This window comes from Arachis hypogaea, chromosome 15, assembly GCF_003086295.3.
Source record: "Arachis hypogaea cultivar Tifrunner chromosome 15, arahy.Tifrunner.gnm2.J5K5, whole genome shotgun sequence".
Classification (NCBI taxonomy): domain Eukaryota; kingdom Viridiplantae; phylum Streptophyta; class Magnoliopsida; order Fabales; family Fabaceae; genus Arachis; species Arachis hypogaea.
This window is the reverse complement of record NC_092050.1, coordinates 146,654,045-146,673,555: the sequence shown is the minus strand read 5'-3', so window position 1 is coordinate 146,673,555 and position 19,511 is coordinate 146,654,045. Positions and strand designations below refer to the sequence as shown.

General features: G+C 30.8%; 1 long non-coding RNA gene across 3 annotated transcripts; it reads left to right on the top strand.

The window, feature by feature from the left end:
• Positions 1-12,010: 12,010 nt before the first annotated feature.
• On the top strand, positions 12,011-15,854 carry LOC112751159 (uncharacterized). Of its 3 annotated transcripts, none has more exons than XR_011872488.1 (9): positions 12,011-12,228; positions 12,309-12,455; positions 12,728-12,811; positions 12,954-13,061; positions 14,078-14,248; positions 14,348-14,383; positions 14,478-14,734; positions 14,848-15,214; positions 15,516-15,854. It is a non-coding gene; the product is annotated as an uncharacterized lncRNA (long non-coding RNA). The 3 variants fall into 3 exon arrangements; XR_011872487.1 differs by having other exon boundaries at positions 14,067-14,248; XR_011872486.1 differs by having other exon boundaries at positions 14,061-14,248.
• The last annotated feature ends 3,657 nt before the right edge of the window (positions 15,855-19,511 follow it).

Here is a 19,511-nt window from a genome sequence, read left to right as displayed (position 1 = left end):
GGTGGTGTGGCGGTTCGGGAAGGCGTTGAAGAGTGCGCAAGTGACGAAGATTACGAAAAAGATTTTGCGTTTAGGAATAAAAGAAGAATGTTTAAGTCTTTTTATAAAATTAAATAAATAATTTTTTTATTTTTATTTAATTAAAAGGGTATTTTAGTAAAAGTGGTGATATACTATATATTTAAAAAAGAAAAAATTAAATGCTGATGTGGAAAATAAATTCCACATATCTTATTGTTATTTGTCTATATTTTAAACGTATCGGTACGTATGAATTTATCATCGTACCGTAGCAAACACCTTAATTTAATGGTTAATTAATAAATGATATGGTCAACATATTCCAGGTTAGATTTTTATGCTAAAATTGGTAACTCTAGCTACGTGCGTTTGCTACATATCATATAGTAGTTAAGTAGCTTCTAAATTCCTTGACCAAAATGCCCTAGTTTGGAATTTACTTATGAAACATAATCATGTAATTGTTCTATCATACTTAGATTGTTGTATTAGGAGAAGGATTGGTATGTGTTCACAAGTCCAGATTTAAACATTAAATTTGTTAATATTGGTTCATGGATTTTATACTAATAATAATAATTTTGAAATATATACTTTTCTGTTGTTCATCATCAGGGATCTTTAATTGCAAGTACTTATCCTTCTGGTGGAGTGTCCTCCTATAAAGCAAAGGTATGATAATATATATATAATGGTGGAGATCACAATACATCTTCATCCCAATAATGATTATATTTAAGTAGAGAAACAAATCTTGATCCGTTTCCTATATATTTCCTATTAAGAAGCTTGCACTACAATTATGAAATTTAATTATAAAATAATTTAACATATATTTTTTTCTTTTTCTTTTTTTATTTTTTATTTGATTTGTGAAATAGGCCTACAGGAAAAAATCGACACCATTTGAGTAAGTGTATCCTCCTTTATTTTACCTCTACATTTTTGCTTAGAAAATCAAGCAATGCAAGAAGAAGCTAAGTTTCGGATATATTTAGATGTAGATGATGATCTTAATATTATCATATTTAATTTACAATTTGCCATCCCATCACCTATCGGCTAGGCGTATTTCAATAAAATTGTAGCAAAATTAGAATATGCCAATGACCCACACAACTTAGGTGTCAAATAATTACGAATAAAATAATAAAAAATAATATTTACATAATTTTTTCTCATTTCTTATAAATCATTTTTAATACTAAACATAACTATATAAAAAAATTATACAAAATTAGTGTATATGATATAACTCTAAAACAATTATATATATGTAGGGTGCTACTTTTTATTTGCTCCTCTTAATTTTTCAGGCTTACTGTTCAGTGGAAGACCAAGATTTTCATAAGCAACTATATACCACAGAGGAATGTTGAACATACAAAGAGGTGATTTTAATGGCAAAATATTGCTCATTATGAGATAAACATTTTTTTTTAGTTTGTTTATTAATGTATCCTTGTATGATATGGAAAAAATGTTACTCACGTACTGCACAATGTGCCTCCTAACTCACACATACATGACAATATATTAATTGAACCTTTTTTAAATAATCAATTAACATTTTTGGGAACCCATATGTATTATTTAGCATTATTCTTTATAGGGATTTCTTATATTATATATATTCACATGCATTTGAAAAGCAGAGTATTGAAATTGAAGCCAGATTCTGTGTTCTTCCATGTATCCGAGTACAACAATCTTGACTTATATAGTCTTCTAATTGGCAGAAAAGTGGTGAGTTGCACACATAAATTAAAATTAACTCATTAGCTTCTCTTCAATATTTTTTTTTATTTTTTTATATATATAATTCTTATATATATATTCTTTTGCAGTATGCCAAAATTGATTTACCGTCACAAATATTGATGATAAGCCCAACAGATAATGTATTTTTATATGAGGGAATAGTTTTTCCTGGGGTGAGTGAAATTTCAATATTGATTATATATTTCACATTGTTATTATCCTCTTTTTTTTTCTTTTTTTTTTTTTTATCTTTCTTTCAAGTAACCATGCATCATTTTAAATAATTGAGCAACAGTTGCTGAAATTTCGTTGCTTTTTTTTTTTAGTTTTCATTATTTTAATTTGATTTTAATTAATTTCGATTGGTGGTCTATGAATTGCAGGATACTTACTTTATTGAGCCACCTTACTTTTATTAGTCGTCATCATTCATGCATTATCTATCCGATCCAATCAAGAGGGAGCAATGCAAAATCATGAACAAAAATGATGCTGAATTATATATTATGGATCATAAGGTGCAGAATAATGTAAAGATTCATGGATTCCCTGAACATATGAATTTCACCATGGAAACTTCCTCTAATAATTACCAACTGCTTAGTGGGAGAACTTATTAGTGAAATATATCACCTTAAAATACATTTAATATATATATATATATATATATATATATATATATATATAGTATAAATCTTACTAAATGAAGTTTGGTTTTAATTTGGATATGCTGGTTAGTAATTAATTGGATTGATTAGTTAGTTTTTAAACTTTCTGATGATGATAATAGTTAAACTTAATGGAAGGTTTAAGTAGTACAAATTTTGTGGTGAAAGATAAACAGAAGTTTAACCAACTTGGGTTGGTCGTCGAGTAGTAGTCAACTTACTCGTTTATTTAGGTAATTATTGGGAGCTTATTTCTGCGACAGATTAATCCTTAATTTGTCGAGTTAAGAAATATCATGGGCAATAAAAAAAATAGGCCAAACTTTATTGATGGGTGAAAAAAATTACAAATAGGTTCTATAGAACAACAAGCATGTAAAACTTTGAAGAAGAATATGAATTTCAAAGTGCACTGTTATTAGAGAGGTAGCTAGGCAATATATATGAAATCTCATAAGAGGGAGGGAGAGAATTAAACACTATTAGGAATTCTTGCATCATTAGAAGTGTCAACTGAAGAGGTGAATTGCTCTTAAAGACCTTGTAAAATAGATAGCTAGTGTTCTTTAATAATATAATCTCCAATAACTTTGATTTGCAAGGAGTGCTAGCTAGGTTCATTGCTTTGATGAGGTCTTTGATGGTGAGACCTCCTTCGGATTTAGCTTATTGGCAGCAAAATTCACTTGACATTCTACGCAACTCTTCAATCAAGGAGTTAGAAAATTTAAAACAAGAGAAAGAGTAAATAAATAGGAATTACTTTACGTACGGATTTTATCAGAATCAAAAATACTATTTATAGATTAAAATTAGTCATCAAAATTAATTGCTATATATATAAAAAAGTAAAATATATTTAATTTTTTATCTTTAAAATTTGTCAAAAATTTTAAAATATCTCTAAATTTTATTTTATTTCAATTTTTTTTTAAGTTTTTGATTTACATCAAATATAATTCTAACAGCTAAATTTTTAAAAAGTTTAAGACTAATCCAATAATAATGCATGACAATAATATCTGTTTTACTTATGTTAAAGGTTGTTCTTGTAAAATTGTTGTTGAATTAATTTTAAATTTTTTGAAAAATTAGCTGTTAGAAATATATTTGATACAAATAAAAAAATTTTAGAACAAAAATTAAAATAAAATAAAATTTAAGAATATTTTTAAAATTTTTAATAAATTTTAAATACAAAAAAATATATTTTATTCTGTATAAAATTATAAATATATGTATAATTTAATTTATTTTTAATATATATATATATATATATATATATATATATATATATATATATATATATATATATATTCTACCTTTATAACTCATTTTAGTGTATATGCAGTATAAGTGAGTCAAATCTTCTCTGCCGCCCATTAATTCCAACCTGGGACTTTTCTGAGCCACTTTCGCGCATTGATAAAAAAAAGTTTTTGCATTCGTCGATCCGTGACCTAAGCACTATGGATGGGAGTGTTGGATTTTTATGAAACTTTGTGGAGTGTTGGATTTTTATGAAACTTTGTGGAGTGTTGGAGCTGAAAAATATCACTAATTTGTTTAAATTGATCTCTTTGTCCATTATTCCTTTCAATTTCATATGTGCTTATAATGTTTTTTCGTTTTTTGGTGAGTGGATTGGACAACCCAATTTTAAGTATCCAATAAATTAGACAATCTACAATCTTAGATACACAACACACCCACACATTCCTCACACATTTATTACATTTTTCCCCTCAAATGCATCCTCTAAACCTTAGTGGTGGGAAGGGGTGAAACGCCACCTGAACTAAGACTCTTGGGCTGCTCATAATGTTTAAGATGTGTCTGATCCTCTACAAAAAAAATAATTGAGTTATTCGCAGATAGTAAATGTTTTTTTTGTTTTTTTTTGGGTCATGCAAATAGTAAATGGTTAACAATAAGGTTCTTCTTATGGGCTAATTTTCAATTCTCATATACGATCTTGTTTGCTTTGTGAAGAAGGAAAAAAACTTTCGCACATAGTAGGAACAGATGTGACGATAGCTAGAGGGTCTTGTAAGGATGTTTCTATTCGATTTGGAGAAACTACATGAGGTTAACTATCTTTCCATAACCAGATAATAACAAAACTAATGAGAGACATCCATTCCATTATATTCAACATGTTCATGTGTCACTAAATATTATTCAAGTTTTTTCATAAAAAATTCTAAATAATTCATCTCATCTAAAATTATCAAAAATAAAAATAAAATTATTATTTTTCTAATATAACTTTCATCTAAGTATATATGATTATTAGAATAATAATTTATATTATTAAATAATATTTATATAATTACTATAATCATCATGGCATAATTTTACTAGAGTTTACCTATATATGTATGGGCAGTGCTACGATACTGAAGGCTTTTTTTTTCTATACATGATGAAAATATGTAGCTGAAATTATTTTTATACATATGGTTTCTATGCTGAGTGTAGTAGAAACAATTACTGAATCAAAGACAGAAATATGATGAGCTTGTCACTTCAGGTGTTATAATTAGCAGAAGTTAATGCTAATGTTAACGGTGTAATTTGTAGACCATTTTTGGTGGGCCTAAAAATTTTGTACAAAGTGGTTATGGATCTTTTTTTTCCTTTTAAATTTAAAAATAAAAGTGTTATGGGTAGTTTTTTTAATTCAAGAAAGAGGATTATGGATAGCAAAAAGTAAAGAAAAAGAAAATCTATTGCTGAAAAATAAAACAAAAAACACTTGTTCTTGTCCCAAAAAAAAAAAAAAACCATGATGATGGACGTAACAGTGATGACATGAGCTGAAAAAAAGTGGCAATTATAGGAAGAGTAACACTAGCAATAATAATAATAATAATAATAATAATAATAATAATAATAATAATAATTAGAGAATTATGTTTAAGATTTAATAAACATCACAAATTGTTCGACTTTTTGATTTAGGATTTAGAGTATGTTTTGAGTGTGATAATTTTTGTGGAAGAACAAATTTTTGTTAGATGATTTTAGAAAAAAAGTAAATGAATATTGTTAGGCAGAGATAATAATAATTTATTTACTCCGTTAAATTATTGAATTTGATCCCATAATAATTTGTTATTCAACTTTTGATATTTAATAGTCAATTTAAGAATTTTATATTAGATGTCTATTAAAATGATCAATTCTCAGTTTAAATGAATTGGTGTTGTTTGTTAGAAATTAATTCGAAAGAATATTATTTATCTTCTTTTGAAATTAGCTTGAGCTTTTCCGGTAGTAACTGCATTAATTTAAAGAACTTTTTCAATTATGAATATTAGTAAGAGTTAGCTTCTAATTATATGAGAAATAAATTTCTAAATAATTATTTACTAATATGCATAGAAAAAGAGACATTTTGATTGAATTGTTAAAAAAAGATTACTCAATTTTTTCAAAATATAAAATCTAAAAAATAAAATTCTAAAATATATGTTATTATTTAAATCCTAAATAAAAAATTTGTTCTTCCACAAAAATTACCACACTCAAAACACACTCTAAATCCTAAATCAAAAAGTCAAATAATTTGTGATGTTTATTAAATCTTAAACATAATTCTCTAATTATTATTATTATTATTATTATTATTATTATTATTATTATTATTATTGCTAGTGTTACTCTTCTTATAATTGCTACTTTTTTTCAACTCATCTCATCACTTTTATGTTCGTTATCATGTTTTTTTTTTTTTTTTTTTGGGACAAGAACAAGTGTTTTTTGTTTTATTTTTTAGGAATAGATTTTTTTTTCTTTATTTTTTGCTATCCATAATCCTCTTTTTTGGATTAAAAAAACTACCCATAACACTTCTATTTTTGAATTTAAAAGAAAAAAAGAGACCCATAATCACTTTATACAAAACTTTTAGGTCCACCAAAAATAGCCTACAAATTACAATGTTAACATTAGCATTAACTTTTACTAATTATAACACCTGAAGTGACAAGTTTATCATGCTTCTGTCTTCGATTCAGTAATTGTTTCCACTGGACTCAACATATAAACCACGTGTATAGAAGCAATTTCAGCCACGTATTTTCATCACGTACAGAAAAAAGCCTTCAGCACCGTAGCACTGCCCTTAATATCTGCTTTTTCAATTTTTTTCTCATATTGTTAGTTAGATAGTTAGCTTGCTAATTATAGAGATTAGTTTATCATAGTCAAATTAGTAAAATTAGTTATTCACACATACATATATGTATATATATGTGACAGCAGAATTTGTAATGGTTAAATGAAATGTATAAAAAATATACTGAACGCAGTTTTACTCCCAATCTCCTCTCTCTCGAACTGTCTCCCTCTTACCTTCTACAATCTCCTTCTTCTTTCAATCAACGATTGATTCAGTCATGGATGCAGAACACAACAATTTTAACATAGTGCGATGAGTGTTCCATGGATTGAATTCTTCATTTCTTTTCTATACTCTCTTTGTCTCTATGTACTCTCTATACTCTCCTACCCCTAGCTTTCTTCCTTTTCCTTAAACCTACACCATAGAGTTTGATCAGAGTTCCTCACTCCACGATCTTATGATTTCGCTGCGGTGAGAACTCCAATCAACGGTACTAAGGGAAGAAGATTCTAAATCGGTCATTTACTAGATTCATTGATCAAAGATTTCAATTCCTGCTCCAATGGATTCCAATCACACCCCGAATCTTGGAAACATTCATCTCCAACTTTTGGCCCAAATTGTGGCGCAAATCACTAGTATGCAATCCGCATTGACGAAATTAACTGTGAGCCCTCATCTTGATTTGGCTCATCCAGCAGACAGTCCATGTAACCCTTTGATTTCTAGGATTCTCAATCATCAAAATTATCATAGTTGGTCACACTATATGCTATTAGCGCTTAAATCAAAGAATAAACTGACCTTTATTGATGGTACTCTTTCAAAGCCACCCGTAGATGACCCGTTGTTTGAGGTTTGGGATCGTTGCAATACTTTTGTTGTCTCCTGGATCGATCCATCTTTCTCTGAGCAGTGACATTGCTCAAAGTGTAATGGAGAATGGTATAGGCAAGGATCTATGGCAAGAACTCAAGAATCTATTTTATCAAGGGGATGTCTTCAAGATTGTTGAGTTCCAAGAGAAGTTGTTCTCAATTAAGCAAGGTGATCTCTCTCTGTCACTCATTATTTCACCAAACTCAAAGGAATTTGGGAAGATTTGGAAACTTTCAAACTCCTCCCACAGTGCAATTGCACACCAAAATGCACCTGTGTCTTTGACACAGTTAGCAACTATCGAAAGGATACTTTTGTGGTGCAATTCTTGAGGGGCCTCAATAAACAATTTGGAGGTGCTCAATCAAACATTATGCTCATGAACCCTCTTCCCTCCATTGATTCTTCCTATTCAATGATGTTGCAATAGAAACGGCAACTCTTAGGAACTGACATTGCTGAGCCGAGCCCTTTGTTGAACACTGCTTCATCTAACACTTTTCAATCTCGAGGCAGGAGAGGAGGTCAAGAATGCGGTCCAGGTGGCAGAGAAAATTTTAAGCTCTGTGCTTGCTGTGGTAAAACTGGACATCTCATCGACACTTGCTACCACAAGCATGGCATGCCTCCACATCTCAAGAAACAGAACCAAATCAATAATCTCACTGCTGAGGATGATGATCGCAGTGAACCAATTAGCTTGTATGAGAATCAGGAGGAATCTTCACATGCAAAGTTTACTCCAGAGCAAAAGGATGCACTACTGGCCCTTTTGTAGCATCATGGAGCCAAGGTCAATCATAATATGAATCAAGTTGCTCCAGCCAATGACCCCACTCCTGGTGAGCATCACTATGTTGTCATGTCAATTTGTTCACAGCACAATGACTCTTGGGTCATTGACACTGGAGCCATGATACATGTGACATATAAGTTAGATGCATTTGATTCGTACCATAAAATCAAGCCAGTAAAATTTAGATTACTAAACAACCAAATCATCATTGCATCTATTGCGGGTCGTGTCATTTTCTCAAAATCTTTATACCTTACAAATGTCTTATACATTCCATCTTTTGCATACAGTTTAATTTCTGTTTCACAACTCATTGCATCACTTGACTGCCAATTTGTTTTTAACAAATTTGGTTGTGAGATACAAGACCTTCCAACATGGAAGATGATTGGAGCAACTGATTACTTTAATGGCTTGTATACACTAAACACCAGCACCACCATACACAATACACTTCAATGCAGCTCACATGACACCACAATGCACAACACTAAACTATGGCACCTCAAATTGGGCCATGTTCCTTTCAATAAATTGCAACTCTTACATGATTTGTTTCCTTTAATTTCTAGTTCAAACTTTAATAAAACTGTGGCTACAAAGCCGTGCGATTCTTGTCAATTTGCTAAACAAAAGAGACTCTCTTTTCTTACTAGTCATAGCATTGTACACATTGATATCTACGGTCCTTTGAATGTTCTTTCTACTGATGGTAATTAGTATTTTCTCACTATAGTAGATGAGTACAGAAGATACACTTGGATATTTTTTATTAAATTAAAATCTGAGGCAGAAAGACTGATTAAAAACTTTGTAACCCTCATTGAAAATCAATTTCACAAGACTATAAAGTGCATTCGGGAAGGAGTTCTTAATGCATGACTTTTATGCAGCCAAAGGCATATTGCATCAAAGGTCATTTGTGGCAACTCCATAACAAAATGGAATAGTAGAACACAAGCACCAGCACATACTGAAGGTGGCTCGATCCATTCTATTCCACTCTGCTATCCCTAATTGCTATTGGGACTTAGCCGTCACCCATGTTATCCATTTGATTAATAGATTGCCAAGCTCCATCTTAGAAAATAAAACACCTTTTGAAATGATTTTTAACACCAAACCAGATTTTAAACATTTAAAAGTTTTCTGTTGCCTCCCTTATATCTCGACACTTGCAGCTAGTAGGATGAAACTTGATAAACGGGCCAGGAAGTGTATTTTTTTGGGATATAAAGAAGGGACCAAAGGTAACATTGTTTTAGATATACAGAGCAACCAATTGTTTGTGTCAAGAGACGTCGTGTTTTTTGAGTCAAGTCTGCCTTTCACTGAGGCAGCACCTCCCACAGCTCCTATATCTTACACAATATGTGCTAAGCCCGTTGACCCATTTCTATACACTGAGGCTTATGATACCACACCACAACATCACTATAATCACAATTCACCCAATATTTCATCACAAATGTCTCTCATTTCACAAAATTTATGTCATCAGATCACTCACATACCACTGAGGACTCACACAAAGGCTCTCACACAACCTCCTACGTTAACTCCAGTACTCCACTTAGGATGTCCTCAAGGATCCATAAAACACCATGCCACCTAGCTGATATTCAATGCATGCAAACCTCTAAACTTCTTATTGCACAATCATCATCTTCCTTGTATTCTCTTTTACATTGCATATCATACCATAAACTTTCATCCACCCACAAGGCACTGTCATGAGCTATTTCAAATGTATCTGAACCTTCATCTTATGAAGCTGTAACTCACCCCTCTTCCTCATGGCAAGTCTAAAATTGGTAATAAATGGGTTTTTAAAATGAAATTGAGGCCTAATGGATCCGTTGAGCATCATAAGGCCTGGTTAGTTATAAAAGGTTAATCCCAAACTCCTGGTTTTGATTTTTTTGACACATACAATCCCGTTACAAAGATGGCAACCCTTCGGACTCTCTTGGTAGTTTTAGCAGCTAAGAACTGGTATTTGCAACAACTCGATGTCAATACGGTATTTTTACATGGCAATCTAGATGAGGAGGTTTATATGCGAACCCCTAAAGGCCTTCATCTACCAAGACCAGACCTAGTCTACAAACTCAGAAAGTTTCTTTATGGCTTAAAACAAGCCAGCAGGCAATGGAACGTGAAACTGACTTCAATGTTAGTTAGTTTGGGGTACAAGCAATCCATCAATGATTACTCTCTCTTCACTAAACAATATGTCCAGTCTTTTACTGTTGTTTTGGTTTATATGGACGATTTAATACTGACAGGGGATGACCAAGATGAAATAAGAAAAACAAAGATGGCTCTAGATAAAGTATTTAGCATCAACGACATAGATGATCTCAAATATTTCTTAGGCTTGGAAATATCTAGGAGCAACAAAGGTATCTCTGTTTGTCAAAGAAAATATGTCACTGATTTGTTGAAGGACTATGACTTGAATGATGCCAAACCAGTTAGCACTCCCATAGAGTATACATCAAAACTATCCAGATCAACTGCACCTCTATATAACAATATTTCGGCATATCGCAGATGGGTTGGGAGATTGGTGTATTTGACCACGACAAGGCCAGATATTTGTTAAGCAGTTGGCAAGTTAAGTCAGTGTTTGGATTTTCCCACAACAGCTCACTATCAAGCAGCAATTTGTGTGTTGAAATACCTTAAGCATTCCCCTGCTATTGGCCTTCTATTCCCTACCTCTTACAACTTTTGTCTAAAAGGCTTCACTGATGCTGATTGGGCATCTTGTCCAGATATCAGGAGGTCAATTTCTGGGTATTGCTTCTTTTTGGGTGATGCTTTGGTCTCTTGAAAAAGTAAAAAGCAACCTACTGTAGCGAGGTCATCCTCCAAAGCTGAGTATAAAGCCATGGCAGCTGGTGTGTGTGAGGTTCAATGGTTGTCCTATCTTCTACATGATCTTAATATTTCTATTACTTAGCCTATTCCCTTTTATTGTGATAACCAGTCTACCCTTTATATTACTGCGAATCCCGTGTTTTATGAGAGGATTAAATACATTGAAGTAGATTGCCATGTGGTGCGAGAAAGAGTCGTGTCTAGATTAGTTAAATTGCTACCTATCTCAAGCAAAAATCAAATAGTGGATATTTTCACGAAGGCCTTAGCACCTGGTCCTTTTTAGAACTGTTTTAGCAAGCTAGGCCTGTTCAATGTGTATGCTCCTCCATTGAGGGGGAATGGTACCAGTGATTTTGTTACTTGATGATTAACATCTTCTCTTACTGCAAGTTAGTGATATGGAATTCTCTATTTTTCCAACTTAAGGGGGAATGTTAGTTAGTTAGATGGCATCATAGTTAGACTACAGTTTTTACTCCAAGTTAAATTATGACAGTATGCATAACTATCAACTTGAGGGAGAACGTTAGTTGGATAGTTAGCTTGCAAATTATACAAATTAGTTTGTCATAGCCAGGTTAGGAAAATTAGTTATTCATACATACATGTATGTATATATATGTGACAACAAAATTTGTAATGGTTAAGTGAAATGTATCAATAATGTATTAATTACTGAAGGCAGTTTTGTCTCCAATCTCCCCTCTCTCGAACTGTCTCTCTCTCACACTACTAGAATTTAGACATTTACTAACACTTTTTATCTAACAATTTTAAAAATGTTAGTAATACTAATAAAATTTTATTTTTAGTAACATTTGTAAAATAAATGTTACAAAATATATTTTTCTTAAAAGAAAAAAAATTAGATTTAAATGTTACTAAATGTGTAAACATGTGAAAATTATACTGAGATGTTATCTTTTAATCTCTTTCACGTTCTTCACAGCAGAGAAAACCACTTCCAAGTTCTAAGTTCCAAGTTCCATGGCATTCGCATCTCCTTCCTCTGCACTTCATCTTCTTCCTCGATCTCAATCGCAATCTGAATCATTCTTCAGATTTGGATTCTCCTCTCAATTTTGGTAAGCATTTTCTCTCTTCTTTAACTTTTTTCTATTCACTCAGTTTTTCAATTTCTCATCTCTTACTGATTTTGATCCAGATCTGAATCATGCATATGTAATTTCTCGCCTCTGGTTCATCCTTTCGTCGCCTACACTGTCGTTGTGTCGTTCTCTTCTCGCCTGTGCCATCGTCTTCTCCGCAGTCGTCTTCTCGCCGGTTCCATCGTTGCTCATCCCACGACTTGGTGAGTTCCAGATCTCTTGTTTAGTTATCTTCTTGCTCCTTCAATCCTCTTTAATCTTTACTAGATGATTAATCTGTAATTAATTTGATGTATAATTATTAGTTAATTTAGGTTTTTAATTGGTTATTTAGTAGTTAGGTTTTGAATTTAGGTTTTAATTAAGTTTTTTATTTGAATTTAGGTTTTAAATTTAGGTATAAATGAGTTTAGTTACACTGTCTTTTTAATTATTATTCATTCTGTTTTGCCAATTTCTTGCTTATATTATCTAGCTGTCCGATGCCAACTGACCAGAAGCAACTATTTCTTGCAAGTGTAACATAATAAAGGAGCAGAACAAGCTTAAGCTCTACAAGGTAAAAAGTTTATGATTTGATTAGTTGATTAGAAGATGTTAGCAAAACGTGTTACACTTGCTTTTTTTCATTTCCATCTTTCAGTATATTTGATCCCTTTTTCATCCTCATGTTGAAAATTAAATATCACTTGTAATTGTAGGTCGAACTAAATTATGTTCGCCACATGGTCAAAGATGTGTCCTGTCCTGCTAAGAACCTTGATCTCAGACTAATGCTATGCACCAAAAGAATTATAGCAGCTCCAAAAGTAGGTGTCGTTTTTATTCACTTCTAAAGATTACATCGCGCCAATGTTTTCGTGTAGAGATTTTGGTTATATAGTTTTCACAATCCTTCTGTTTACTTTATTTTTATTACATGTCAAATTGAATTGCTAAAGCATAGTTTTTATCCATTTCTTAAATAGAAAAAAAGAACATAGACAATGCAATTGAACTTACTGTATGTGCTCCTATCCCAGGATGATGAAATTTAATGCATTTAAAAGTTGATTGATTCTGTAGTTCTAGATGAAACAAAGTCATGTAAATAATGCAAAAAAATTAAGGAAATGAAACCATTTTGCTACAAACAAGCTGCCATCAGAGAGAAAATGACTATAATTTTTAAGAGCTATTCTTTAAGAATTATTCTTTCCTAATAAAGACATGATGGACTTTAATTTCTTCACCACATGTGGTAAATACGCCATTCAGTTCACAACATATTCTCTTTCTTCAAATATCTTGGCTGCTTCGTTGTTCATAATATATATCACTTTAACATTTTTGTATGAATTGAAGAGTGTGCTCATGAGTTACAAAAGAAAGAAATAGAAGGTTTAAGATCTTAATTTCTTTTTACGAGTTTAAAATAAACAACAGAAATTTAAAAATTTTGTTATATACTTTTATAATTTTATCATTTACCAAAATATTTTAGATAAATGGTAAATAATAATAAATAGGAATATAGTAATTTATTGGAATAAAGAGGTAATTAATTTATCAATTGTTCCCTATTATTCACTTTGATACTCTGCATTCTACAATGTTTGAGTGATCAATTCATCAAGCATGTGCTGTGCACTCACCTTACCTCATCTTCACAACTCTACACTTAAAATCAAAATCATTCATTCCCTGTTTGCAGCTTCTTGTAACTAATAAAAATTATTACTACATCCAGATTAATTGATAAATTTATTATCTAATATTTGCTCAACCTATTTAATTTTGGTTACTCCTTTCAATTTTTGCCACATAAGTTTCAGATTTTACACAGATTCTATTTCTGAATTACCAAGTCCAGAGAGAGATGGACTGACGAAGAACACGACAAGTTTTAGTTTCTCAAAATACGCTGAGTTTGGCTATGCATTGGCTCTTAAGTTCACAATGATTCTTCAACACACACACACATGCACAGATTGGGATCAACACACTCTAAGAAATGGTGAAATTGCACTTTTATAAGATTAGATTGAATGAATAGATGAATGTCTTTTAGAAATTCTCTCCTCTCTGTTCTAAACTTTCTCATTCTTGATAATAGGACCAGCTTTAGCACCCCAAGCTAATGATAATGATAGTAAGTAATCATGTTTTATGTTTAGTTTAATACTAATAATAAATGTGTAGTATTTTTCGTATAATTGTCTTTTATTTATTGATTCCCATAACAGGACCAGCAACTAAGAGAAAAGGGGTCTGACAAAGGGTCATTCAAATTTCAGTGGGCTTTATGATATTCTTCTCAATGTTAGATGAGTAGTAAACTGTGGGGCAACATTAGTCTTAACTAAATTTACTTTGACAGTTTATTTCATGATTTTTTCTTAAAAAGCACAATATACCTCTTCAGAAAAATTTGGAGCTTTCTTTCCATCAATACCCTTACCTATTTTTTCAGCTGCACACTGCATTCTATTTGGTCTTGTAGGTGAGTATAAGCTACAACCGTTTAATTCATTTCACCTTCAATTTCATTGGAGCCTATCTATGCTTCAATCGTCTATATATCTTTTGATGACAATTGCTCTTTGCATGTTTCAGCTTCTGTGGGACTATCATTTCTGCAGTTCACTAACATGAACTCATTGAGGAACATCCAAACATTGTAGTAACTATTATAAGAGAAGTAATTCTTTGTTGTTAAGTGCTTTTTCAGGTGTTACTTGCATCAAATGTGGGAACTCGATGAACAAAGAACTGAAGATAATGGTGAATGATTCCAGTAGTGAAGTTACTCATCATCATGAGGATGGAGCATTTGTTAAAGGAGAAGCCATGTACTTGATTTTTGATGATTTGAAAGTGCTTTAAAGCTCTCCTAGAATCTTTGTGAAGGAACTTGTCCAGCTTGGCTACAAAGATTTCAACAATTTGACAAAAATTTATCAAAAATGTTGGTTTGAAGGAGGTAACTTTGCTTCTTTTTTTTTTATGAGTAAAATCATAAGTATATTTTGCATCCGTTAAATTTTCATCATCCTATTTTTATTATCGATCTAACCAAAGACTGAAAAGCATATGTAATGATTGATGAAGGTGCTAAAAACCTTTCGATCAATTTCTTCTATGATGATTTTTTCCCTTTATTGGCATTGTCTCTTTAGATTTTGGAGTTACTAAAGCAAGCATTAACTTGGAACACGTTTTGTGACATAACTACCTGACTTTATGCTCTTGCAATTTATGATTGTTTCTCAAATTATTTTCAGGCATTGCTTAACAAGTGGTCACCAAGATCCTATCTATGTCTGAGATTGTCACATAAAGTCAGTGACTCAACATCTTTTATGTCGCATAAAGCTCTGCACATGAAAATGGGTCTACATAGAGGGAAGCAAGTTCTGTTCTTGTCGAGTCTTCAAGTTTTCATTAATTTTTTTCATCGTTTTATTTTGTGATTTGTATGTTGATATTGAATGAGGAGTGAACCAAGACATGTTTGATAAATACATTTTTCTAGGATTAGTATAATAACCAAGTTTTTTATGTACTATGTATCACTTTTTTTTTTCTTTTTTATATGGAATGTTCATAGAGTTTAAGTGGTATAAGTATTTTTTTTCTTTTCTCATTTTATTTGCATCATAAAGCAAACTTGTACAATGATTATTGATTAATGAAAGAAGCTATAAAATTTTATTTTATGAATTTAATGAAATATTTCATGTTGTAGTAATTAATTTTAGTATATTTATATTATGGATAATATAAAATAAAAAATAGTATAATATAACTAAAAAAATGTTACTAAAGATCTTTTGTAATATTTTTTAAGTATTACAAAAAAATATCTATGGTAACATTTTTTTAAGTATTACATAAAATATCTATTGTAATATTTTTTGAGTGTTACAAAAAATATCTATAGTAATATTTTTCTAAGTGTTACAAAATATATCTATTGTAACATTTCTTTATGTTATCAAAAAAGGTCTATTGTAATATTTCTCATAATATTACTATAGAAGATCTATTGCAATATTTTTATTAATTATTATTAAATCTTTAAAAAAATGTTAGTAAAACTCTTTAGTAATATAGAATATATTTAACATTTGTTAAAATGTTACTAATTAATATATATATATATATATATATATATATATAAATAACATTTTAATATGATTTAGTAATATTTTTTAAATGTTAGTAAAAATTAAGTATATAGTAGTATCACTATCTACACTTTTCTTTTTCTTTCAATCAACAATTGATTCAGTCATGGATGTACACATTTCAATTCCATCTATTCTACTCACCAGTTGAAATTTTGACTGAAAATAAAATATATTTTAAATTTTTCTTATACTTCATCTCCTTCCTTTAATGGTTTTTAATTTTTTATGTCTTCTTTGCTTAACATGGTATATTTGATTCTAGAATCATAGAATGCTACAAAAGGACACGGATTACTATACTATTATGTAAAACAAAGTAATATGTAAAGTTATAACAAATTCATTTATTACAGTTTTGACTTTAGACTTAATTGTAAATTTGTGATATATAGCGTATTTTACGATAGATAGAGAAAAGAAAATATCCCAAAAAAATATTAATTTTTAGTATATTTATTTAAAATGAATAGCAGAAGAAAAATTGGATAAAAGAAAGATACAAAAGGAAAAATTTTATTCAATATAATATTGGCATTTTACACCAAGTGTTACACTATATATGATATAGTTGACTACTTCGGTCACTCTCAAACACGAGTTAAGTCACTTTTATCCATGAGATTGGCAAGTTGCATTGATTTGGTCCTTGACTTTTTAATTGTTACAATTTAGTTTTTTAGATTTTAAAAAATGCACTAATATAGTCCCTCTTCAACGCCATTAGTAAGATAGCTCAAATCTTGCCATATTAGACATATTAAAACAACGTTTTATACATTTTGATACTAAAAGAGCACTAAATGATGTCATTTTAGAATTTGAACAATATTAAAAAGGAGGGGTATAACGTTTTAGTATTGTTCAAACCCTCAAACGACGTCGTTTAGTGCCTTCTTTAGTGCCAAAACGCATACCATGTCGTTTTAATATGTCTAGCATGACAAGACTTGAGCTACGTCACTAACGGTGTTGAATTCTAGCGACGGAAGATATATAAAGGATTACATTGGTGCACTTTTTTTAATCTGGAGGACCAAATTGTGACAATTAAAAAGTTAAGGACCAAATCAGTATAACTCGTCAATCTCAGGACCAAAATAGGGTTTAACTCTCTCAAACACTTACACTGTATTTATTAAATTACTCACCCTCGTATTATTACTTTTGAATGCATATTATACCATTTTGTCATTTTGAATTTCAAATTAAACATTTATTGAGGAGAAAGAAAGTAACAAGTAGTCTTCAAACATGGCATTAATTAAGAACTTTCATCTTAACTAATTAGTATTTCTCATTAAGACAACACTACTATATGCCTTTAATTAATTCTTATATTGACATAAGACTTTTATTAAAAGATTGTAGAATTCTTTTTTTTTCTTGGATAGCACAACAAATGGATACAAATAATAATTTTTTGTAGTGATTGCTACGGTACGATGATAAATTCATACGTACCGATACGTTTAAAATATAGACAAATAACAATAAGACATGTAGAATTTATTTTTCACGTCAGCATTTAATTTTTTCTTTTTTAAATATATAGTATATCACCACTTTTACTAAAACACCCTTTTAATTAAATAAAAATAAAAAATATTTATTTATTCCTTTATTTGATTAGACAAAAATACCCTTTTAAATTAATCAAATTTTAGAATTCAATTAATCCTAATTTTATAGTTTCAAATAATTGAAACAACAAAACAAAAATATATTAAAAAAATAAAAAATCAAAATTGTTCTTCATCTGTGTTAAACATATTAAAAAACAAAAAACCAAAATTGTTCTTCATCTGGGTTCAGAAACCCTCTCGTTCACGCCTCTAAAGGTTTCAGTCTTCTTCATCTTTTTCTCTCCTCTTCCTATCCTCTCTCTCTGTCTCTTAACCTTTTCCAGAAATCTCCTTCTCTGGAATCCGTCCATCGAAAAGTTCAGAAACTTGCCGTCGTTGGAAAATCAACGCTTCTCCATCGTTACCTCGAGGTTCGACTCTAGGGTTCATACTTTGGGATCTGATTCATGGAGAAGGATTCAGCACTTTCCCTCCCCTCTGAAGCACACCAAAACGGAAAAATCCTAGCAATAATTGACTGCATTGATCTCGGTAGCTAGCCACCCACGGAATTTAAGGAGCCTAAAGGAGAATGAAGGCTAAATCGCTCAACTGGGCAAACGATGCGTCTTTCTCCTCTATGGAAGTTCTTTGAATGCCCCTTCGCCCTCCATCGTCGAGCCCCGTCCAGCCGCCATCGTCCAGCACCTCTCCCTTTCTGGCAGCCACCGCGTCTTCCTCCACTCCTCCCTGCACTCTGCCACTCTCTGTCTGCATCATCAAGAATGGAGTCTCTGACTTAGGTTGGTTCTTGATTTGTTTTGGTCTGATTTTTCACTACTTCTATTTGTTTTTTTGTTCTGTTCTTGAGTTAATTCTAGTTTGTTCCTAAGTATTGTAGTACTTGATTTTAGTTATGATTTTTAAATTTCTTGATTCTTGGTTGGCATATTTTCTGCAGTTCTCTAGTATTCTCTTGGTTGCTATTCTTGATTCTTGATTTTTGTTATGATTTTTTAATGCTTCTATTTTTTCTTGTCTGTACTTGAGTTGATTCTGTTCTTTGATTTTTGATTCTTGATTTTTCACTGCATCTATTATGATTCACCATAGCACGCTATTTGATGTTATTTCATATACGAGTGTTTCATTTATATCATAATTAGTAATACAACTCTAAATCTTTGAAGTTTGGCTAATTATAATTCATAGAGCATGTTACAAATCATTTTTATAAAACTCAGAAGAAAATTGAAAAGCTGCATGCCTATTGAAAGTTGAAACCAAATTAATAGTACTGTTTTAACTCTTTCCTAGTAGTCAATAGCAGAAATAAGCATTTGGTTTAAATATGCATGTAATGTTACAAAGAATTTGATCCTTGTTACTTATCTAGCTTAAATTTGAATTGTTTTTACCTTCTTGACTAAACAGATTTTTGTCTCTCTTAATGACTCTTAGTTTATCACTGTAAAATTGATGAGCAAACCAGAGAGTTTTAAGGAACTAAGACAGCGATGAAAGA